The following is a 22,201-nucleotide window of genomic DNA, read 5'->3' as shown; positions in this document are numbered from 1 at the left end:
AAAAGGAACTTGCAAAAGGTGGGGTTCTCTTGCTTCTGCTGTCTTTGTCATTCTAAATGTTAGTGGTCACAAGTTTGGAACGTGCTAATTGGAGGAGGTTAGGAGAGTTGCTGACATGACAACACAATGACCTTTTGTGCAATATCATTGCAATGACACCTGGTTCTTTGAGCTGCTCTCTGTCACGTGAGGATAATGCCTCAGCCTCAGATTGTTTTATTCTTCTATTCATGTGCCTATTATACTAATTGAATCTAGGTAGTGAATATTTTATTCACTACTCAAGCTATGTGTTAATATACCGTAATGGTCTCAAGAAATTTGTTCACAAAGAGAAAGCAAAACATTCTTTGAGTGAAAATAATTACAACCAAATTTGAAAACCAAAATTGCTGTTAAACTTATTGATATAAAATGTAATATATTTAATTTCACTGAATAATATGTGTAATATGAAGAGTTTTACTTGTCATGTTGAGAGGGCTGAAGCAGAAAGTCAGCCAATAAGAGGCATCTGGTGGAGTATTATTTGTTGCTTACTGCTTCATGGGGTCTGAGAACAAAACAGGATTTGCCTCCATGGACAGGATGTCTTATTCGAAATGCATAGTTTTTGCTGTTAAATCTTTCAGCTCCAATTTGAACTGTAGCAGGTTGGAAAACAAATACAATACCCAGAAAAATGACTGGTTTGGCATTTAATTTCCTGCAGCCTGGAAACCGTTTCTCAGCAATTTCTTAATGTAGACAGATTGCTGCCTTTTGGCATCCAATATCGGTGTTTCCTGGCTTACTACTGTATTTTCTGTTACTGTATGTTAAGAAAAATATCTTTTGTCGGTCATTTTGATTGAGTTATTTTTTAAAAGGAAGTCATTAAGTTAATGGCTGTATGGGATACTTGTTTTCAAACTGGGGTCCACAGACCCCGGGAGCCTTCAGAGATCTTCCAGCAGGGATGCAGGGACAGCTGTGTGAGACAGTGACGATTCAATGTCCTACGATCAAGTGAGTGGTGGTAGGAGGTGTGCTGTACTCTCCTTGTGCATCTGTTTTATCCCACTCCACCATTGCTCCCCGTACAAACATACAGAATAGGAGCAGAAGTAGGCCAATCAGCCCTTGAACCTGCTGTGCCTTTCAATAAGATTATAGTTGGTCTGCTTGTGCTTTGAATTTCAAATTCTCTTCTACTCCTAATAACCTTTGATTTGCCTGTGTTACAAGAATCTATCTACCTCTGCCTAAGCCAAATTTGATGGCTTTCATTTCCTTCTAAGGCAGAGAGTTTCAAAGTTGCACAACACTCTCAAAAAAAATTCTCCTCATCTCTGCCCTAAAAAGGAGATTCATAATTTATAAGCAGTGCCCTTGGTCCTGGACTACCCACAAAAGGAAACATCCTTTCACGTCCACCCTTGTCAAGTCGTAGAATCCCTAATGTGCAGAAAGAAGCCATTTAGCCCATCGAGTCTGCACCAACAGTTGAAGAGCTTCCCATCCAGATCCACCCCATCCCTGCAGCCCCACATTTACCATTGGTAACCCATGGGGCAACTTAGCATGGCCAATCAACCTAACCAGCACATCTTTAGACTGTGGGAGGAAACCAGAACACCCAGAAGAAACACACGCAGATGCGGGGTGAACATGCAAACTCCACACAGATGGTCACCAGAATCTGGAATCAACTCCGGGTCCATGGTGCTGTGTGGCAGCAGTGCTAACCACTGTAGTGGCATGGTGGCTTAATAGTTAGCATGTTTGCATGTTCTCTCAGTGTCTGTATGAATTTCTGCTGGATGCTCCGGTTTCCTCCCACAGTCCAAAGATTTAGCCATGCTAAATTGTCCCATAGTATCCAGGGATGTGCAGGTTAGCTGGATTATCCAAGGTAAAGCAGTATTATGGGAATGGGATGGGTCTGGGTGGGATAGGCTTTGGAGGGTCGATGCAACATTCCAGACATCAATCAAGTTAACCAACTCTGGACCACCTCCAATGTATATACATCCTTCCTTAACTAAAGAGACCAAAACTGTAGACAGTATTTAAGAAGAGGTCTCACCACTGCCTGTGTTCATCAGAATTCTGCAGTCATTCTGTGTTTAAGTAATGCTCTGTTTTATTATCCTTCCTTTCAAAGTGGACAACCTCACATTTTCCCATATTATGCTCAACCCACCAGATTTCCGCCCACTCATTCAACCTATCTATATCTGTCTGCAACCTTCTTACATCCTCCTTATATCATATGTTCCCAACTATCTTTGTGTCATTTGCAAATATAGCTACTCTGCCTTTGTTTCCCCATCTAATTAATAGGTGTAAATTTTAGAAAAGCTGACTGCTCTGCTCCCCCATCTCCACCAACAAAAGTTCCCCCCCTCCACACACACACTTTATTGTAGAGTTGTTGCCATCCCCTAGCTTCCTTAATGTTTTCTCTCATGCTTAGTTCCCTCTGCGCTCTGCCTAAGACACAGTCTGCAATGAGGTGCAGAAAACCCATGTCACTAATATCAATAAGTAAATTCCACCTTCATTAAAATCATTTTTAAAAACTCTTTGTTATTTTAACGTTGTGGTATTATATTGTATTATTGTTTCAATGGGGCTGTGCTCACTCATCCATTTACTCAGGAGTCCTTCAACTAAAAAAAACTTCCGTATAAGCTCCAGGAGTATATCAGTATTTATAGTGGGTGCCAGAGAATATCACAACTTTTTAAAACTGTCCCTGAGAGAAATATTTGAAACCCCTGAACTGGACTTCCTTCAAAGTGAATTGAAAGATCCTGAAATGTCTGTCTCTTGCAGAGATAAGATGTGATCATTTTGTTTCCATTTTTAATTCTTGCCATTTTTAGCTTCTTTGTTTTGGGCTTTTCTCATGAAGGGTCATTTCCTATGTCCTTGAGGTGTTTTCCATATGGCTTTATTCCAACATAGATTATTGTAGTGTGTCTATAAGAATGAAGGGGCAAGTCTTGGGTACAATACTTCAGCATGTTCTATCATAAGTCTTCAAAAGGTAGCAAAGAAAATTTAGCACCAGCTATCATTTTAGTCATTTAATTACCAAATAAGGTGCTGGTGGTGTGGTGGTAATGTCACTGAACAAGTAATCTAGAACCCCAGGCAATGTTCTTGGGACATGGTTCAAATCGAATCTGCCACCAGGGCAGATGGTGAAATCTGAATTCATTAAAAAAATGAATCTATTGATAGCCATGTAACCACCGTAGATTATCATTGAAAATACAAATAGTCACCAATGTCCTTTAAGGAGGGAAATTTGCCATCTTGGCCTACATGTGACTCTAGACCCACAGCAAAGTGGTTGACTCTTTCTTGCTCTCTGGGCAATTAGGAATGTGCAATAAATGGTCAACCAGCAATGCCCATATCCAATGAATGAGTAAAAAAAGTGAGCCAGAGTACAATAAGGAAAACATAACATATATATTGTTTTTAATTTTCATTCTTTTGAGTAGGAAATAGATCATTTGCATCTCAAATGCTAGATCTATGGTTTAATTCTTCCTGGACATCATTTTTGTTAATCATTCTTTCCTGAGCAGCTACAAAACTGGTCCCACTGTTCTTATTTTCATCTGATTCTCCCTTTAAAGACCCTAAACTAGCACGCAAAATACCCCTCAAAACTATAACCAGAGACAAGCAGTGATTTATATAACTAATAAGTTTTAAAAGTTTCCAGACATATCTGAACAAATCATATAGTGTACCTGGACTTGAAATGTGCTTTGCCAAGATTTCCATTTTGTTCACGAGTGCAACTCTAATCTGTCACCAGTTAAACCCTCCTTTCCTCCCCCTTCTGCCAAATTCTCACACCAACTTAATTATTATCTAATGTATTCCAACTAAACTCAATACAGTTTTGAAGAATAGTAATTAAACCTTCTACTCGGCAGTCTGTTGTCAACACTGATTAGAAACATAAAACCTTAGCCATCTGCCACATTGTCTGAGAAGCAATCATACTGAGGATCGAGAATCCATATCTGGAGTGTTTTATGAAGACCCTTCATATTTAATACTTTTGTATAGAGTTGAATCTGAAGGATTGTTGATACCTGGACATTGAAACATAGTGTTTAACAAAGCATTTCTTGAAAGTCATAGGTCTTGTGATAACTGTTTTGTTTGCTGCAGAATCTCTGCCTGGATTTATGACTGTAAGATTGCAACTTCTGTCTCTGAGATTGTTTGGATATTGTATTTTGGTGGCCATCATGGATTTAGAAATTAGTTACCCCGATCAGCTCTCCTGTTTCTGCCAAACGCCTTGTTGTGGGTCCAGTCTGAACCCTGATTGTCATCATGCAGAGCATCTGGAGGAATAGACAATAATGTATCCTGTTTCTGGAACAAACTGGATATGCAAAGATCCCAGAGATATCAGTGATGTTTGGTGACACCCATCTACATTTTACAGAACGTCAGAATGTCAGCCATCTAAACATCTCAAACTTTGTCTGGGTGTAGAGGTGGATGAACACAGCAGGCCAGGCAGCATCAGAGGAGCAGGAAAGCTGACGTTTCGGGTCTGGACCCTTCTTCAGAAATGCACTTTCTACGGTCCTAGTTCGTACTGATAGTTCCTACTATCTCAAACATTATCCATTTTGCTTTCAAGAATTATACTTATTAGACAAAAGTCTCAAAATGAATCACTGCAGAGAGAACTTTTTTCCTCTTTACCCAGTATGCGTGTAGAGTTTTATGTGTTTGTGTGTGTGTGTGTTAGGTTATTTAGAGGAATAAGCATTCATTTTTGTTATTACAAACTAAATATATCAACCAGTTTTGCATCTTAATTAAGTAAGTTTTGTCTCTCAATAAATCAATAATTTGGTGTTTATTAAATTTGGCTCTATCATATATATATATATCATATACCAATCCAATACAGAGAAGCATATGATTGTCCATAAAGGGAACCAGGTAAGCCAGGTTACACAATTTATTGTTGTGCCAATGGTGTAGTGAGAAGGAGAGAGATAGTGCACTCGTCCCAGCTTAGACATTACAAATACCCAATTAAATCATTGCTTGAGATGTGGTCTGTGTTGCAAAGGAGAAATCGGAACTTCCAGCCCTGCACCTTGTTGTCTAAGTAAATGTAGTGACTTTATTTGAGTTCTTTTGAAGGTTTACTCTGCTCGAGGTCATAGGTTTAACAGGATCTGGGAAGAGGTTAATAGTTCAGATGTGGGTACCTCAAAGAACACAGTCTTGGTAGGAAGCCTGTCTTTTCTGTTTTCAGGCACTTTTGGCTCGTGTTTGTGAGTTCTGACTGTTCCTTTTTTAATCTTTCACTGTCTTTTAATTGCCTCACTGAGATGATTTTTGTAGATCATTTACCAGTTTTTACTTTCTTCCAGTTTTTCAAAAAAATTGTATACTGGCTGTTCAATCTCTTAACCCTGTCCTGTGACTGGGGTCGGAATTCCTGGTTTTTTCGTTTCTACCTATTGTTCTTTGTGTCCTTCCCTCTTGCACTAACATTCAAGTTTCCAAAACACAAAGTTGCTTTTTCTTTTATCGGGTATATTCCCATCTACGTTTTTATTTCGGTTTACTCAACATTTGCAGGTTTTTTTACTAAACAGGTGCATCTTCAATTTGATGGTAGAATTTGATCTTTCCAGATTAATTGACTGATAGTGTGAGTAGAGAAATAATTCAGATACTACTTTACTTATCTGAACGCTTTGCTGGTTAATCAATAATGTTAAGTGACAATGTTCCATATTGTCACTGAACAAGCTCAACCTTGAACAATATGTGCTCGTCTAATTCCATTTAAATGAATCATAGACTCCCTACAATACAGAAAGAGGCCATTCAGCCCATCAAACCTGCTCCAACCCTCAAAAGAGTATCCCATCCAGACCCAGCCCTGCCACCCTATCCTCATAATCCCACATTTACTATGGCTAATCCAACTAGCCTGCACATCTCTGGGCACTATGGGCAATTTAGCATGACCAATCCACCTGACCTGTAAATCTTTGGACTGTGGGAGGAAACTGGAGCACCCGGAGGGACCCCTTGCAGACATGGGGAGAATATCCAAACTCTTCACAGTTAGTCACCCAAGGCTGGAATTGAACCTGAGTCCACGATGCTATGAGCCATCTTGCCACCCTGATTTATTCCTTTTCACATTGCAAATAAACATCTATCTGTTTCAACAAGCTCTTTTGGAATGCTATTGGAACAAACGAAACAGAATTTTATAAAGGGTATAGTTCACACTTTCAGTTAGGACTATCAACAAGACAAAATATGTGAATGTATTTATTTATCATATAAATAAATCACACCGTGGAAATGAAACTGTCACAAGCTGTAATCGAAAACGCATAATTTCCACAAATATACATCAGTTTTATTACAGCAAGAGCTGGAAACAGAACAAGGCACCCTCACTTTCTCCCAATATATACTGATCACAGTTTCTGGAACAACCACTCCTTCCTATTTCTATGTGACTATCTTCTTATTTCTCACAGAAGCCATTCATTCATTGAGTGAGAATTCAGTGTCACTCATCCAAGATTCGGGTAGTGCTGTTAAGTGGGTTCATTCATTCATTCTTTCATTCATTCTTTCATTCATTCATTCATACTGGCAGTTAGTTTGAGAGTTTCCAGACCTAGCAATGACAGGCAGCTTTATCCTATTGATCTGGGGTTAAGTGCTGCTTCTAAGGGCTCTATTGGTGCAACGGTAGTGTCCCTAGCCTCTAGACCAGGAGGTCTGGGTTCAAAGTCACAGCTGTTCTAGAGGTGTGTAATCATACTGCTGAACAAGTTGATCAGGAGCTATCTTTGAGGTGAGTGGATGAGATTCAAGCCAATAAACCCTCCAGTCTCCTCAAACTTGAGAAGCGTGCATAGTTAGCACTATCACAAAATGATGTTTATCTGATACATTCTGTCTAAATTGTTAGTGCAGAATAAACACCTGTTTGGTATTATAGTAAGGTTAGTTTTTTTTAAAAATGATTATTAAGGCTCTTGTGGGATAGTGGAAGTGGAAGTGGCCCTACCCCTCGGCCCAAAAAATCTTGTGTTCAAGTCCCACCTGTTCTAAATGTGTCACAATGTATCTGAACAGGTTGATTTAAAAACAAAATCTATACTCAAGTGTCACCTACTCCTAAGGTGTGTAATAGCATCTCTGAACAGGTTGATTTGGAAAACTAAAGAGCATCATTGGGTGACACAGTGGCTCAGTGGTTAGCACTGCTGCCTCATGGTGCCAGGGAACTTGGTTCAATTCCACCCTTGGGAGTTTGCATGTTCTCCCTGTGTCTGTATGGGTTTCCACTGGGTCCTCCAGTTTCCTCCCACAGTCCAAAGATGTGTAGGTTAAGTGGATTGGCCATGTTAAAATTGCCCATAGTGGTCAAGGATGCAAGATTACGATAGGGGGATGGTTCTGGGTGGGATATTGTTTGGAAAGTCAGTGTGGTCTTGTTGGGCTGAATGGTCTGTTTCCACACTGTAGGGATTCAATGTAGTGGTAATCATAGAATCCCTACAGTGTGAAAACAGGCCCTTTGGCCCAACAAGTCCACACCAGCCCTCAGAGCATCCCACCCAGACCTGTAACCCACTTAATCTATACATTCCTGAACACTATGGGCAATCTAGCATGGCCAATCCACCTAGCCTGCACATCTTTGGACTGTGGGAGGAAACTGGAGCACATGGAGGAAACCCACGCAGACACGGGGAGAATGTGCACTCCACACAGACAGTCACCCAAGGGTGGAATCAAACCCAGGTCCCTGGCGCTGTGAGGCAGCAGTGCTAACCACTGAGCCACCATCCTGCAGAACAAGAATGACACAACCCCTTAACAACAACCTGCCTAAGGAGTGGTTTTAACATGAAGAGGCTGTTACTACAGGGCCTTGACTGACCAAGAAACTCATCTGCTCTGGAAGAATTTACAGATTGATAATCAACTTGTTTCTCCACATTAGGGCACACTTTCAAATTATGAGGTGGGATTTGAACCTGGAGCCTCTGGTTATACTCTGGCATCAGGTTACACTATGCACTATACCACTACACCTCCCCCAAAAGGATCATTAATATCCGAACAAATAAGAGTTCATGGACTGAACAAACTCACGCAAATGATAAATTATTCCACAAATCTCTCTACCATCTCTGGGTTATGTTGCATGAATTTAAAAAGAGTTGGGTAATATTCTCATTCCTTTGATTACATGACAACAAATACTCCCAGTAACACTTCTGATAATTGGTGCTTGAACAAAAAACATCTCTCACCACTTTCAAAAGCTTCAAGACCTGTCTATTTAACCCAACCTTCAGTCTCTAATGCAACTGTCTTCCCAAACTCCTGCTCAGTAGAAGGACCAAGAGCATCTGCCTCCAAGTTTTCCAAGATTTTCATATCAAGTAATATTAACAACTGTGACCTTGCATGCAAGGGCTGTGCATTGTTTCCGCTCACCTGCAAACCTAACCAGCCTGGGAGAAGTGCAGTTATGAATTTCCTCCACCATAACCTGACTCAGCACCACATGATACAGGATCCACACAATAGGTTCACAGTCATGCCTTCCACCTGCTACAACTGGAAGTATATAACACCACATGACACTGTTAAATTAATAGTATGGTGCGAACAGAACTAAATTTGGAATCTTTAGAAAGGATGGCAATAAGATGGACTCAAAATCATCTGGCAGGCACAGAAGGTAAAGATGAAGCTATATTTAATTTATTTTCAATTATTTTTAATTGACCTTATAAACCATCTTTCATGGTATGTCAGCTGTAGCTTAGTTGGTTACATTTCTACCTCTGAATCATAAAGTTGTGGGTTCAAGTCCTACTCATTGCACAAAATGCAGGCTGACATTTCAGTGCAGTACTATTAGAGGTCAGCAGCTAGATTTATTTGCAAGTCTGGGCTCTGTTGGTGTGCCTTCTTTGGGTGTGCCTACAATCCCCAGCAGTGACCACTCTTCCAGGTAGTGCTGCTATGTTGAGAAAACCATCAAATGGCAGGTTGGCCATAGAGCTCAGATGTGGGATGTCCTCTTAATTGGGTGTGGAAGTCCTGACTCCAGTCAATTAGTGGCCTGATTGCTGTAGAATGACTGCAGGGGAGGTGGTGGTAGCATTGTGGTAATGTCATTGGAATAGAATTTCAGAACCACAGACTAATGTCCAGTGGATATAGGTTCAAATCACACAGTGGTAAATGGTTAAAATTTGAATCCAATAAAAATCTGGACTAAAAAGCCTAATAATGTTCATGTAAACACTGTTACTGTCATTTTAAAAAAACCCATCTGGTTCACTAATGAATTTGAGGGAAGGAAATCTGCCATTCTTACCTGGTCTGGCATTGTGCCACCAAACAGCAATGTAGTTGACTCTTAAATGTAAAACTGGGCAATTAGAGATGAGCAATAAATGCTGCCCATCTTCTCATGAACAAATTTAGAAAAAAACCTTTTTAAAGACCCTCTTTAAAACTTAACTCATCTCCTTACATGATTCCATGTCAAATTTTTCTTGATAGAAGCATAGCAGAATTGTGTGATCATGAGGGCATTTTATGTTCTTTTATGTAAATTGTGGTTGATAGATATTTGCCGGGATGAAATGGTGAACTGCCCTGCTCTTCTTTGACATAAGTCAAGGAGATCTTTATGATCACTCCGAGGACAGCCTAGTGCATCAATGCTTTCTCAGTGTTCCACTTAAATTCTGCCTCAATTCTGTGCTCACATCACTGGAATGGAGAATTCACGATCTTCTGACTCTGGTGAGAATGTTACCAATGAGCTCTATCTGATGTTTTCAAATGACAAACTCATAGCTTCATGTCTATTTTGCCTCCCTTGTTTGCTTACAAATTAATTAACAACATCCTAATTTGCCGCAGTAGAGTTTGTACTCCTATTCCTAGTCCATTTATACTACAACAATGCAAAATTCAGACCAGCAAACAGGGATTCTATCACTCCAATCTAATCGAGGATATAAGTGAAACCTAGTGTCTTAAATAATAAACACCTTGTCAGTCAGCAATGCATCAACATTATAAATAGACTAATCAGCAACCGTCAGTTTCACAATGACGGGATGTTTTAGCCCAGTTTTGTTTAGGGATTATCAGATTATGTTTGTTTATGAAATGGAATTTGCTGGCTGGAGTCTATACTCCTGATTCAGTATAACCACATGAAACACAGCAAGGGACAGAGAAGCGGGGGGTGGTGGGTGGAGAGAGAGCGTGAACAGACAATGGATCAGTTTACTGCATTGTGCTGAATAGGAAGTAGAGCAGCTGTTCATATCAATGCAACAACAGCGTTCTCAAGCTCCATCAGCTCATTATAGTTCAGCATTTTCCATTTTTTGGCACATTTACTGTGGACTGTGCATTTTTCAAGAACATTTTGTTTTAATGATACATCCCTGCCTGTGCTTTTTTTTTTGATATATACACTGCGTATGCTTTTACCAACAAAGAAAAACAGAATATGACAGGAAAAGAGAAATCAGTGCCACTCAGTATTATGTTTAACCAGGCTTTATGCAGAGTTCTATCTGCACACTCGTTCATATTCTTGCAGTACCAAACGGAAGTAAAAGTGACAGAGTATATCGTTTCCATCATTGTCTTACTGCACAGTTTACTATAGACACAAAACAAGTTAACTTCATTCAAATAAAATTACTTCCTTCTGGAAATAAACAGAAAATATATAAAATATTAGGAGACTGTGGCAGACCAAATACAAACTTTGTACTCAACCCAAATCTGTTTGGTTGCTCAAATTTCTGGTGTATCTTTGAATATGATGCAACTAACTGATTGCTGGGGTGGGTGGTTAAATGGGGTGATGTCTCTCTCGCCTCCTGTTAGCCTCTCTTCCTTTTTCTTTTCAACTTTCTTGTCTTTCTCCTTAAACTTCTGTGAAACTCTTGGGGAAGTTCTACTATATTAAATGTGCTATTTGAATGCAAGTTTTTGCTGTTCTCTGCTGATAGCACTATGGTTAGTGCTCTTCTGAATTTTTAATTGTTTCTTCTAAGCTGAAAGCAATTCTTTAAACCCATCTTTTGCCCTACAATTTCTTTTTAAAACACCTGCTAGAGATTGCTGGATGTCTACTATATTGATTACCTTATTTTCTTTTCTGTGTATCCTCTGTTAGTGATGCTGATGGATTGCATATAAGTACTAGGAAATATGGTGGTGAACAAATGATGAAGACAAAAATACGCATATTTTATAATAAATGGGTTGAAATATGATCTTTTAACTGGAGAATGCCTTTCATTTCAAATGCAAGGTATATCAAGATGGAGACAACCGGAAAGAGTAACAAAAATTCATGATTGCACTTGTTCTGAAGGTATTATGCATTTTGCAACAGAATTAGGAGGCTGTTTCAGCACCAAATTACAGAGGAACAAATTATAAGCTGTGTGGTTCTTATACTCAGTTGAATTTTAGTGTTCCTAATATCAAAGGTTTAAGTGAGAAAGGCACAACAACTATTTCAGTTATAAACCATTTAAAAGGCAACAGCTCACTGTTAACTTGTAGAAATACTCTCTTTGACGCTCTTGATCAACTGATTGTTTAATTGGACTATTGGTAGAGTACATTCTGTTGCAGCATTATCTACAGATCAAGTGAATAATTCAAGGTACAACATAAATCACCAATGGGGTCCTCTAATTCAAATAAGATATGTTGAATGTCAACATTCTCGTTATAGAATTCAACTTGCATGTTTACATTTAGTTTCTGCATGAAATAGAATTTTCAATTCAAACAGTCATGGATGTTCATGTAAAATATTAACCACACTTTGTCATTATACTTTAACATTGCTGAACTTCAATCTCAGTAGTCTTGAAGTTGCAGTAATTCTGTAGATGTTGCCACTGAAACAAAAACAATGATGTGATTAATAATGCCATTTCTCATGTCTCAGTATCAGTTACCGCCCTGCAAACGTGGAAAATTGAGACAATTGTGATCACTGGACATTTGAATTTATGAGCTACTTGGAAAACAATGCTTTTCTTCCCATGCAACAAACATAGTGGACTATGAAAGATTATGCTTTTCGCAAGCCTAGGACTTCACAAATATAATAGTCTTTTTTTTAAGTGTTGTATTGTTGACAATGCACCAGTGAATGTATATGTAGCCAGGTCCCACAAATAGCAATGTGTGAATTGTTGTATATGTATGTAAAGGTCTGAAAGGGCTTATATTGAGGAGTGCCTTAAACATCACCCCAATAATATCTTGTGGATTTATGGGCAGAACAACTTTGGATTTCAAAGGGTTAAAACCAATATTCAAGTCTTCTGCATAGTCTTTGTAACAATGCCTATGTTGTCAATATAATCTGTAACTAGTTGTGATCATTCAATAAACTACTTGTACAATACCAGAGTCTCTTCTAGTTAGACCAGTATGTGGTTTTCTTCTACCACACTACACCAAACAGGCACCATTGATCCCTACATCTAAAGAGGATGATGGCAGCAAATCTATCCCATGTTGTATTTCCAACTCTGTTTAACTGCACAAGCAACATGCTGGTGGTGGTGGTAGCCCAAAGGACAGTTACTGTAACCTCACCTCATTAGTTTAGCTCTTTTGTCCATGATTGGATCATGGTTGCAATGAAGTCAGGAGCTTAGTGGTCCTCGCAGAAAAATGGTCAGTGATCAGTTTGTGATGGATGGTGTATAATACATGCAAGTTATTATTACTTGGAATTTGGATTTTGAAATAGAAGAAGATGGATTTTGGTTAGTTCTAAGTGTTTTTTTTCTGGAAGAGCTAGAAAGTCATTTGGAACAGTGATCTAAAAATATCATTTCCAAGAAGGTATTTGCCTGGCAGGACATGCTCAATGTTAATAGGTGAAATGTTTATATAGTTGAGTTCATAAGCAGAGCAAAAGGCATTGGACTAGCTTTTGACTGTGCTTCAGAAGCAGAGAACAATTTTCTCTGAGCAGGAAGGTCACATTTTTCAGGTCTGTTCAAGTGAACCAGTCACTCCAGCCAAAGTGGTTTTAGTTCCAAACTGATACAGAATTCTGATAAAGTTCAGATCATCAGAATTGTGAAAGGTTTCTGCCAGCAGATTTGGAAAGGAATCGTAAATTTTCCCAATAGACAAGGAAAAGAAACTGGGAAATCAGTAAAAAATCAAAAAGCTGCGAAAGGAAGCAAGAACATGTTGTTTTCACTAAGAAGGCAATTGCTGAGTTTGAATGAGAATGTCCAAACCAATCAACAAGTTGAAGCTATGAGTCTATATAGTTCAAGACAGATTTACAGGCAGGTTGATGTTAGGGGAGGTGAAAAGGCAAAGAGGAATTACAGAAAAGATTAGCAGCCAACATAAAATGAAAACCCAAAGTCTTCCATAGCATAAGTATAATAAAAGAGTGGTAGCGCACCAAAAAAAGATTTATACATGGAAACTGGGTGATCGTCTGAGGTATTAAGTAAATACTTTGCAGTTAATTTTACCAAGAAAGTGGTACTGATGACAAAGAGGGAAACTAGATGGGTTCAAAATTAATAAGGAAGAGATATAAGATAGACTATTGGTACCTAAATTTGACAAGATATTGTGATTGGATGAGATGCATCCGCGAATATTGATGAAAGTGAGAGTGGAAAGTGCATGGGCACTGACAGTAATCTCTCAATCCTCCCTAAATTTAGGGGAGGTGTCAGAAGTAACTCATCTCCTGACTCCCCAAAGCATGTCGACCATCTACAAGGAGAATTGCGAGCATCAATCCCAAATTCTAAAAAATTTCTAAGGATTATCCCAGCAATTACAAAACAGTCGGTTTAACTTCAATGGTGAAGAAGCTTCTAGAAACAATTATCCAGGATAAAATTCACATGCACATAGATAGGCTGTTTAGGATGAGCAGCATGGATTTGTAAAGGAGAAATCACGTTTAACTGATTAACTGTAGTTTTCTGAAGAGGTAACAGAAGGGGTTGATGAGGTTAATGCTGTAAAAGCACTTCCAGAAGGCATTCAATAAAATGCCATGCAACAGACTTGTGAAAGAATTTATAACTCATGAAGTAAAAGGGACACTAGCAACATGGACACAAAATTGGTTGACTGACTGGAAACATAGTAATTGTCAATGGATAAATTTCATGCTTGAAGAAGATTTGTAGTGTAGTTCACAAGGGATCAGTGCTGGGACCTTTGCAATTCCTGGTGCATATTAATGATCTAGATACCCTTCATTATTTTATAAACTTCTATAAGGTCATCTCTCAACCTCCTACAATCCAGTGAAAAAATCCCTGCCTATCCAGCCATCCTTTATAGTTCAAACCTTCCATACCCAGCAACATCCTGGTTTCCCTAGGATGGGGGATTTCAAGACTAAGGTGCACATTTTTAAGGTGAGAGGAGAAAGATTTAGAAAAGATATGAAGGGTAAATCTCTCACACAGAGGGTGGTTAATGTGTGGAATGAACTTCCTGAGGAAGTGGTGGATGTGGGTACAAATACAACATTTAAAAGATATTTGGATAAGTACATGAATAGGAAAGGATTGGAGGGATATGAGCCATGAGCAGGCAGGTGGAACTAGTTTAGTTTGGGATTATGTCTGGCATGGACTGGTTGGGACCAAAGAGTCTGTTTCTGTGCTGTATGACTCTATGATTTTAGACCATGTGCGCAGGGAAGAATTTCAAAGTTTTCAGGTATACAAAATTTAAAAGTATTGTCAACTGTGAGGAAGAAGTCGTAGAACTCCAAAAGGACTGAGAGAAGTTTATAGAATGGGCAGAAAGGTGGCAGATGATGTTCAATGGGGAGAAGTGTGAGGTGGTATATTTTGGTAGGAGAAACATGGACAGTCAATTCAAAATAGGGGTATAATTTTAAATAGGATGCAGAGCAGTAGCTTCCAGAGGTATGTGTGTACAGATCACTGATTGTGGCAAGAAGTTGGAGAGAGGAGTTAATAAAGCATTCGGCATCCCCAACGTTATTAACAGGGACATGGGATACAAGAGAAGGAGGCAATGTTGAACTTGTACAAGATACTTGTTCAACTTCAGTTGGAGAGTTGTGTACAGTTCTGGGTGACATACTTTAGGAAGGCTCTGAATGCACTGGAGAGAATGTGGAAGAGATTTGCAAGACTTGTTCCAGGGATGAGGAACTTCAGCTATGAGGATAGATTAGGGAGGTTGGGACCGTTGTTATTGGAGTGAAAAAGCTGAGAGGAGATCTGATTGAAGTTTTCAAAATCATGAGGAGGGTGGATAGAGTAGATGGGGAGAAACTGTTCCTGCTTTTAAAAGGATCAATAACAAGAGGGCATAGATTTATAATGATTTGCAAAAGAAGCAAAAGTGAAAAGAGAGAAAACATGTTGATACAACAGGTCTGAATGCATTTTCTGGAAGTGTAGTAGAGGCAAGTTCAATTGCAGCATTTAAAAGGGCAATGGATATCTAAATGGAAACAATGTAGCAAGAAATAGGGAAAAGGCAGATGAATGGCACTACGTCATGATGCACGTTTGGAGAGGCAGTGTGGACACAATGGGCCGTGCCCTAAGACTTCTGTGATAATGCCAGAGATAACAAGGTGTAGAGCTGGATGAACACAGCAGGCCAAGCAGCATCAGAGACCCGAAACATTAGCTTTCGTGCTCCTCTGATGCTGCTTGGCCTGCTGTGTTCATCCAGCTCTACGCCTTGTTATTTCAGATTCTCCAGCATCTGCAGTTCCTACTATCTCTGTGATAATGCAATATGGATTTGTGGACAGAACAGTTTAGGATCTTTAGAGAAGTAAGACTTAACATCCAGATTCTCCTCAGCCTCTATAATAATGCTGAACATATTAATTATTTTTTATTCATTCATAGGATGTGGGTGTCAATGGCTGGGCCAGCAATAATTATCTGTCTTTAGTCGTCCTTGAGAAAATGGTGGTGAGCTGCCTTCAGGAACCATTACGTTCTATATGCTGTAGGTGGACCACAATGCCCTTTGGGAGGAGATACCAGTATATTAAATTGAAATGTGGTGCCAGTCAAGTAGGTAGCTTTGTCCCGGATGATGTCAAGCCCCTTGAGTGCTGTTGGAGCTACAGTCATCCAAGCAAGTGGGGAATATTCCATCACACTCTTGACTTGTGCCTTGTAGATGGTGGACAAATTTTGGGGAATCAGGAAGCGAGTTACTTGCTACAATATTCCTAGCTTCTGACCTGTTCTTGTAGCCACTGTATTAAGTAGCTAATCCAGTTGAGGTTCTGGTCAATGGTAACCCCCAGGATGTGGAAATGGGGAATCTGTGATGGGAATGTTATTGAATGTCAAGTGGCAATGGTTAGATCCTCTCTTTTTGTAAACATTCATTGCACTGCTCTTATGTGGCACAAATGTCACTTGCTACTTGTCACCCCAAGCCTGGATATTGTCTGGATCTTGTTGCATTCAAACATTTGAACATCTGTTTGAATGTCGCTGAACATTGTGCAATCATTGGCGAACATCCCCACTTCTGACCTTATGTTGGAGGCAAGATCATTGATGAAGCAGCTAAAGATGGTTGAGCCAAGGACACTACTTTGAGGAACTCCTGCAGAGATGTCTTGGAACTGATCTGCAACAGGCACAACTACCTTACTATGTGCCAGGTATGCTTCCAACCAGCAGAGATGAACATTCAGGGCTATGAATTTGGGATTTACAAAGGAACTTGGAAACAACTTTCAGAGAAATATTGACAGAAGTTTAAAATTGACAGCCCACACAAGGTTACATTAAAGGGTAAAGGTTTGAAGATTAAAGATGAAAGAGGGATTGCTTATTCAATGGTAAATTTCTTTTTCTTATTTTCCATTGAGGTACTGAGAGTTTATCCTCTCAGTTTTAGGAGCAATACTCTAATCTTGGACAGATTCATGCGTTATGGGGCAATCAAATATTGTTGAAGGAGTAGGAAGTGATTGGGAGGAAACAAAATGATTGGTGTGTTGCCCATTTAAAGTAGCAGAAGATGCAATGACATAACATTTCTATATGAATATTGCACAACTTAATTTCTAATTGGTGACATTCTGGAAACAACCTCAGCACTCAGTGAAAAATACTTAGCATGCTGGATTTGGGGCTAAAGTAAATATATTTTTTTAAAAATCAGTGGGTTTGTGCCATGATTTCCCACAAAGCAAGCTCCCAATCTTAGGGTCTGAGGAAGGCAGGCATCTCATCATCGATGGTCAGTTATCTCAGCTTTTTTTCCCCCTTGTGTTTCTTATTAACCATGTTGCAAGACAGATTGTGAGAGTATGGGTTGGTACATAGACCTGGAGGAAGAACAAAAAAGTTCCAAATGGAGGATGGGACATAAAATATAAAAAAGCCACATGAGCTGAACAACTTATTCATTTATGCTGTCTGTCTTTAGCTATGGCAGAGAAATGGCCAGGTTCCAGGGTGATGTATTCTTAAAATCCATTCGTTCTGGATCTTAAAACATTCTTTTAGCCAGAAGCTGTATAGTATAATTTAATAGATAACAGCATTCTGTTTTATGTGCAAACTTGAAAGGAGTTCTTGTAAAGAATCGCAGTTTTAAACCAATAGTATCACCACCTTCAAAGGCAGTTCATAAGAAGCTCTTTTGATGCTTATAAATGCAATTCAAAAACATTACTTGAGGTACACATGCCAATGCATGTTATAAATTTCAAACAAAAATACAGTATGTCTGGCTGCTATTACTGGATCTACAAAAGTAAAACACAGGCCAGCAGAACATTGTTCAACAAGTCAGATCCCCTCCTAATCTGGAGACACTTGTAAAGTCTGAACTGCTTCTCTCAGCTGAGATCAGCTAACTCACCATAGAGTGGGATCTAACCTGGGAGCTAGAACCAGAAGGAAGATCTTTTTGAACCCTGACAGGTTTGCTTTTTGGGGCTGCCCCACCCACTACTGGCTGAAGACACTGGAAAAGGGATCAGGCCCTTAGAGGGGGTATTGACTGCTGACTTCAGAGCCTCAATTGGTTGTGGAGATGGAAGGCCATCCACAAACCATCCCACTTCAGACTTAATTAGGGCAGAGGCTGGAAAGTGGTGGGGTATCTATCTGGCATACTCCTAACCAATTAAACACCCCCTGCCTCCAAACATTAAATTCCCCCCCCCGCAAGTGTCTGAGGTCTGAATTATAAGGACTGATTGGGTGAAAGTGCATTTTGGAGAGAGGGAAAAGGCATCTAAGAGGTGATCTTCTGGAGATGTATAGGACTGTCTAGGAACAGAAGAGATAAATCCAGGAACAAAAACAAAGTTGCTGGAAAAGCTCAGCAGGCCTGGCAGCACGTGTGAAGGAAAAAACAGAGTTAACGTTTCGGGTAACCCTTCCTCACAACGGCTCACTGGACCCAAAATGTTAACTCTGTTTTTTCTTCACAGATGCTGCCAGACCTGCTGAGCTTTTCCAGCAACTTTGTTTTTGTTCCTGATTTACAGCATCTGCAGTTCTTCCGGTTTTTAGATAAATTCAGGATATTTATCCCATATTAAATTGCAGGAGTAGGAAAAAATATGCAGTGTACCTAACAGGAAAGTAAAATTCAGTGGCTTCCCTTGATAAAAATTGTTGTCAGGTATGATCGAGAGTGGGAGGTTTAGGTTACGGTAGACCTGACAAATTGGAGGAGCTCTGCTGGTTCCTGGCCTTTCTCTGGTGGCTATGTAGGCCACAGGAGATTTCAAAGTAGGTTAAACACTGCATGTCCTCCTGAGGCTGGATAATTTCATCAAGGGGTTTTTCAGTAGCCCCTAATAACAAACACAGAAATCCCATCTCTGATTTGGGAAGCCACCAGAGTAAAAGTGGGCCCCGTGAAGTTAGAAAAGGGTTCAACACTGCAGATTGGACCTAAATTGTATCACAATGAAACTGGTCTGCTTTGTATCCATTTTATTCTCAGACAATGGCTGCAACACCCATCAATTACTACCCCATTATGTCCATTGACAGGTTACTCAGGATCAACGCAGCAAAGGTTATGGGATTTTGGGTGGTCAGTTAAACCACGTTAAACTTCTAACTGGGCTTACTCACCTCAAACCTCCAACTGTGTGAATTTTTCAGCACCTGCACCATAACTAGAATTAAAAATAAAATTGCATGTGTATGGGGATAATTAATTTTTAAAGTAATGTACATACCCAATATAAATGACATTAATCCAAGCACCAGATTTTTTTGTTACAGATTTGAATTAGATCTACTATTTTACTGGATGGCAGGCTGCCTGCATCTTAAATCTTTGCGGACTCTAGTCATTCTTGAGCCAAATCCGAAAGACAACACAAGATTAGAATTTTGCATCTGCTTCCAGGTGAACTAGTGAATACCATGCAGCACATTTTAGTATTTTCACACTCTTCTTAAAATATATAGCACCTTGTATAATGTTTCAAATAATTGATCTAGGAATGACACCTATCTTTTAATGAATATAATACCATCATTAATTTTCTGGCATTTAGTAGGATGTCAGGATAAACAAGGTTTATCTTTTCAGATGTGCTCAGAGAGAAGCTGCTGGAAATTGCAATTTGAAATCAACTCTAATCTCTCATATGGGCAGCAAGCCAGAGCAAAGATAGGTTGTAAGCCAAGTAGAGCTTTCACCAAGATGGATAACTGACATCAAAACAATGAGTGGTTGCAATTCCTAATGGACCTTCTGGTTGGTTTTATCTGTTTACTTGCAAAAAGCACTGAGACTTTCAGCCATAATTAGGAAGCTGTATAACTACAACAAATACAGAAATTGCTGGAGAAACTCAGCAGGTCTGACAGCATCTGTGGCGAGAAAGCAGAGTTAATGTTTTGGGTCCAGTGATTTCTTCAGAACTGAAAGTAGCTAGGTGAAGGTGGTATATATGCTGAAACGGTGGTGGTGGTGGGAGGGGAGCGGCGTGGGAGTGGAAATGTGATAAAGAAATATGCAACAGATGGAGATGGAGATCAGAGGCAGAGAAAGACAGTTAGGCAGACAGAGGGATGGATAAGCCTGGGAGAAAGAAAAGCTGAGAATGGGGACCATAAGTAGGTGAAAATGGATAGGCTGTGCTGAAAGCAGCCCATGAGATGACAGGGCTTGGCATATGGAATGGGTAAAGGACATGGAAGAAAGTGTTCAGGCCCTGAAATTATTGAACTTGATATTGAGTCAAGCAGGCTGCTGGGTCCTTAAGTAGAAAATGAGATGCTGTTCTTCTAGCTTGCACTGAGCCTCAGATAACTACTGTTTACTCCTCAGTAGCACTGTTAACACCAGACAGAATATGAAGAGTCAATGATACCAACTTTAAAGACGATCATTTTCTATTTCCTAATAAGCAGGTTTCGTTCACAGTAAATGTAGGGGATTGTAAATTCACTGTAATTTTACAATCTGTGTGAACAGTCAGATATCCTTTATGCCATCTATTCACTACAAATGGTTAGACACCACTGAGAGTACTGTCAGCAATTCTGAACAGCACACTTTATGAAGAATATATTGCCGTTGGAGGGATTGCAACATGGGTTTATGAAAATGATACCGACAATGCCTGGAGTTCTGAAGAAGGATTGCTGGACCCGAAACTTTATCTCTGGTTTCTATCCATAGATTCTGCCAGACCTGCTGAGCTTTTCCATCAATTTCTGTTTTTATCCTGGAAATCAGGGATTAAATTATGAGGAGAGATTGTACAAATTAAGCTTGATTTGTCTAGAATTTAAAAGGTTAAGATGTGATCTGATTGAAGTCTTCAAAATATTAACAGGAAGGGACAGGGTAGATAAAGATAAACTTTGTTCTGGATGATATTAAGCATCTCAAGTATTGTTGGAGCAATGCCCATCCAGGCAAGTGGAGAGTATTCCATCACAAAGACTGTTTCTTTGTTCTGGGAAAGTCTAGGAAGTCAGGAGGTGAGTTACTTGCGGCAGGATTACAGATAAACTGTCTGTATTGACGTAAATGTCGAGAATCAGAGGGACACAGATTTAAAGTTATTAGCAAAAAACACATAAGGTTGACAAGAGGAGCAACATTTTAATGTGGTGGTTACTTACTATATGGAATCCATTGCCTGAAAGGATGATAGGGGCAGATGCATTCAAGAGGAAATTGAGGGGGAAACTGAAAGGGTGAAATTGGCAGTGTTACAGGGGAACGGCCACGAGGATACGACAGGGGAGTGGGAATATTGAATTGCTCATGCAGATTCCTCTCATGTGCTGACTGGCCAAATGTCCTTGTTCTATGCTGTTCTCGATCTATGATTCATGCATGCTCACAAATAGTGGCCAAAAACTGATGGTAAGACTGGAAAAGGTTTTTGAATAATACTGAGACAAGAGTTGGCAAGATGATTTACTCTTCTAAAATAGGGACGATAAATTTAGATAATGAGAGAGTGAAGTTGGTGTCTGCAGCAGTAGAGGCACTAAATAATTCAGTTCAATAGGACAGAATAGATCCTTGCTAGACAGATTCTAGTGTTAATGATGATATATCAATTAAGAGGATTCAGCTGCAAATGTTTCAAACTCCAAACTAAAATAAAAGGAGCTAAGGAGCAGTTCAGGCAGCTTCTGGCACATTAGTTTCATCAGATCCCTTTCTAATGAAGGGTAAACATTTGAAAATGCCATAAGGTGTATTTTCTTGTTGTGAAATAATGGGCGGTTTATTTTCTTGGATGAGGTCTTTAACCTCAGAAAGTGTGAAGAGTAATGGCAGACAGACAGAGTCCTCATGATGGAACAAGAAATTAAGATATTTCACAGCAAAAAGAGCCCTGAAACTGGAGCAGCTGGGGAACCTGTGTGATATGTTTGTGGACAATTAGCACAGGATGGAAGCAGAGAAGCCAACAGCAGCTGTTAGAAGAATTGAATTGAATTGAATTTGTATGGCAAGGTGCCAGAGACAGTTATGATACAACGAGCTGAACAAGAGCTGAATGTAAATGTTAAGAGATAGTAGGGACTGCAGATGCTGGAGAATCTGAGATAGTGAGATGTAGAGCTGGATGAAC

General features: G+C 39.6%; 1 long non-coding RNA gene across 2 annotated transcripts in view; it reads left to right on the top strand.

Annotated features, from left to right (window-relative positions):
* The window catches only part of LOC125486234, a 54,623-nt gene that overhangs the window by 17,123 nt on the left and 15,299 nt on the right, over positions 1-22,201 (top strand). The window contains exon 4 of one of the 2 annotated variants that reach the window (XR_007264921.1): positions 12,044-12,856. The exons of the other annotated variant lie outside the window; for it this stretch is intronic. This is a non-coding gene — a long non-coding RNA (uncharacterized LOC125486234). Of the gene's footprint in view, positions 1-12,043; positions 12,857-22,201 lie in introns of those variants that run through there. 2 annotated transcript variants of the gene reach the window in all.

Source organism: Rhincodon typus, chromosome 27 (genome assembly GCF_021869965.1).
Source record: "Rhincodon typus isolate 14 chromosome 27, sRhiTyp1.1, whole genome shotgun sequence".
Classification (NCBI taxonomy): Eukaryota; Metazoa; Chordata; class Chondrichthyes; order Orectolobiformes; family Rhincodontidae; genus Rhincodon; species Rhincodon typus.
This window is presented reverse-complemented; position numbering and strand designations above follow the sequence as displayed.